The 3,728-nt window shown below is 36.5% G+C and overlaps 1 non-coding gene across 1 annotated transcript; it reads left to right on the forward strand.

Annotated features, from left to right (window-relative positions):
• The first annotated feature begins 2,604 nt into the window (after window positions 1-2,604).
• LOC117198027 (U6 spliceosomal RNA) lies at window positions 2,605-2,708 on the forward strand. Its single transcript, XR_004478944.1, has one exon. It is a non-coding gene; the product is annotated as a U6 spliceosomal RNA (small nuclear RNA).
• Window positions 2,709-3,728: the final 1,020 nt, after the last annotated feature.

The raw sequence follows: 3,728 nt of genomic DNA on the forward strand, positions 1-3,728 counted from the left end.
AAATCTTTAAGTTCTAGTTTCTTTTTGCTCATTGCTTAACAATTCCTTCCTTCAACTTATTTCTCTCTTGCATTTTACTACCAGCAGTCAGGAGAAAACAAGCCGCTCCTTCAACACGTTGCTTAGAAATCTCAGCTAAATATCCAGTTTTATCCGTCTCAAGTCCTATCTTCCACAAGACACTGGAACACAGACACAACACAGCCAAGTTCTTTGCCACTTTATAACAGGAATCACCTTTTTCTCCATTGTCCAACAACATGTTCCTCATTTCCATCTGGACCTCGTCAGAATGGCCTTTACTGCTGTCAACTAAAAAATTATTCACAACCTAAAAGTTGAGAGTTAGAGTTGTTTTATTCGGTGGAGATTTTTAGGACTTCAAGCCCAGGAGGAAGCATCTCAAGTAACCCTGAGAGAACTGCTCCAAGGAGGTGATGGGGGAGCTAGGATATATAGGAGTTTTGTAACAAAGGGCAGGTAGTCAGGAACATCAAAAGATTACTGTCAATTAAAGAAAACCATGTGCCTCTTGGCCATCTGTATGTCTTTGGAGAAATATCTATTTAGGTATTCTGCCCATTTTTTTGATTGGGTTGTTTGTTTTGATGACATTAAGTCTCATGAGCTGTTTGTAAATTTTGGAGACTAATCCCTTGTCGGTCACATCATTTGCAAATATTTTATCCCAATCTGTGGGTTGTCTTTTCATTTTGTTTGTGTTTCCTTTTCTGTGCAAAAGCTTTTGAGTTTAATCAGGTCCCATTTTTATGTTTGTTTTTATTTCCATTATTCTGGGAGACAGACTGAAAAAGATATTGCTGCAATTTATGTCAGAGAGTGTTCTGCCTATGTTTTCCTCTAGGAATTATATAGTGTCCCATCTCACATTTAGGTCTTTAATCCATTTTGAGCTTATTTTTGTGTATGGTGTTAAAGAATGATCTACAATGAGATATCACCTCACACCAGTCAAAATGGCTATCATCAAAAAATCCACAAACAATAAATACTGGAGAGGGTGTGGAGAAAAGGGAACCCTCCTACACTGATGGTGGGAAGGTAAATTGTACAGCCACTAGGGAGAACAGTATGGACAGAGCTACCATATGACCCTCCTGGGCATAAATTGGGAGAAAAACATGGCCTGAAAGGATACATGCACTCCAATGTTCATTGCAGCACTGTTTACAACAGCCAAGACATGGAAGCAAACTAAACGTCCATCAACAGAGGAATGGATAAAGAAGATGTGTTACATATATAATGGAATATTACTCAGCCATTAAAAAGAATGAAATAATGCCATTTGCAGCAACATGGATGGGCCTAGAGATTGTCATACTGAGTGAAGTAAGTCAGACAGAGAAAGAGAAATATCATATGATATCCCTTACATGAGGAATCTAAAAAGAAATGATACAAATGAACTCATTTAAAAAACAGAAACAGACTCACAGGTTTAGAGAATGAACTTATTGTTATGGGGGGAAGGGTGGGGGTAAGGGATAGTTAGGAAGCTTGGGATTGACATGTACACACTGCTATATTTAAGATGGATAACCAACAAGGATGTACTGTGTAGCACAGGGAACTCTGCTCAATGTTATGTGGCAGCCTGGATGGGAGGGGAGTTTGGGGGAGAAAGGACATGTGTATATGTATGGCTGAGTCACTTTGCTGTGTACCTGAAACTATCACAACATTGTTAATAGGCTCTACCCCAATATAAAATAAAAAGTTTAAAAAAAAAATAAAGAAAGAAAACCAGGTATGTGAAGTTAAAGAATTTAGCACTCTTCTCTGTGTGGGAAGATGCAAGAGTCTGGGCTCACTGAAATCATTCCTTTGATATGCACCTCAGCCATCTGGGGCATGTGTTTTCACATCCTGAGTTTCCTCACTGTAGGGAGTGGCTGCAGTCTGATGGGTGCTAGATGGCAGGTATTCTTTCCTTCCTGAGTTTCCTCAGGGCTCAAGGGCTCACGCTGGAGGGCTGCAATCATTGATGACTGTAACATCCTTTGTTTACTGATGTGGCAGGCAATATTCCATTTATCACTGTCTATATTTCTACCAACATTCTATATACATGATTACTTTTGTATTCTCTAAGAAGATGGAAGATTTATTCTCCTTTCCTTTCTGAACTCTCACCAGAATCACTTTTAACAGTCCATAGGCTTTTCCTAACACGCACCTCAAAACTCTTCCAGCCTCTAAAACTTCCACATTTTTAGGTATTTGTTACAGTGGCACCCCACTTCTTACTACCAAAGTCTACCTTAGTTCAGGCTGCTATAACAAAATACCATAGACTGGGTGGCTTAACAAACATTTATTGTAACAATATTGATATAATTATCATGTCAATATTGATGTAAATGAGAGTACTGTTACATGTATCATATTATAAAATCAGTGTTTAGGGACTTCCCTGGCGGTCGAGTGGTTAGGATTCCACCCTTCCATTGTAGGGGCCCTGTGTTTGATCCCTGATCAGGGAACTAAGATCCTGCAAGCTGGACTGCATGGCCAAATAAATAAATAAATTACGTATTGAATGTGGATTAAAACTAATTTAAAAAGTCCTTTGAAAATCATGTATGTTCTGGCAGCACATGCACTAAAATTGGAATGACTCAGAGAAGATTAGCTGGGCCCTTGCAAAAGAAGACACACAAATTCATGAAGCACTCTGTGTATTTTGTGAAGCATGTTCTCTTAGAGATTATTGTTTCATTGTAAATCTGAAAGCGATCCTGCAAGACATTCAACGGTGGATAACCACTTTTAGAGGAAGTAGGTTAATTAATTTTTATACTTAGTAATTTTTAAAGTTTAAATTTTGCATTTTAAGTGCTAAAAGTGACCTATTTTATTTTCTGAATTAACACTACGTTCCCCTGTATTTTACCTTTTTCTCTTGAAGTGAATTTAGAATTAAATAATAATTTAATGTGGTGTTACTACAGTGTAGTATACAGATATTGTATATAATCCATCAACTCATTTGTCATCTACTGGAGATTTCCAAAGGGAATAAAAAATAATTTAGACATTAAAAAATAGGTATTGATAGGACCTGGAGATTACCATACTAAGTGAAGTAAGTCAGACAGAGAAAGAAAAATACCATATGATATCCCTTACATGAGGAATCTAAAAAAAAATGATACAAATGAACTTATTTACAAAACAGAAACGGACTCACAGACTTAGAGAACTGAATTTATGGTTACCGGGGGGAAGGGTAGGGATGAGGGATGGAATGGGAGTTTGGGATTGACGTGTACACACTGCTATATTTAAAATAGATAACCAACAAGGAACTACTGTATAGCACAGGGAACTCTGCTCAATACTCTGTAATGACCTAAATGGGAAAAGAATTTGAAAAAGAATAGATATGTGTATAACTGAATCACTTTGCTGTACCCCTATAACACAACATTGTTAATCTACTATACTCCAATATAAAATAAAATTTTAAAAAAAATATTGCAGAAGCATCATACATTTTACAAGTATATTAATTGTGTTAAATAATAAAGAGCTACCTTGATCATAACAATTAATTTTGTTCTTTAATTATCTGTTACCTGCTGCATCTGACTTTTCTATGTATATGTTCACATCCAGAGAGGCAAAATTTTAAATACCAATTTATAATTAATTTGAAAATTTTATTACACCTTTATCGTTGTTTGACCTCCAGAATTCCTTTT

This window comes from Orcinus orca, chromosome 18, assembly GCF_937001465.1.
Source record: "Orcinus orca chromosome 18, mOrcOrc1.1, whole genome shotgun sequence".
Lineage (NCBI taxonomy): Eukaryota > Metazoa > Chordata > Mammalia > Artiodactyla > Delphinidae > Orcinus > Orcinus orca.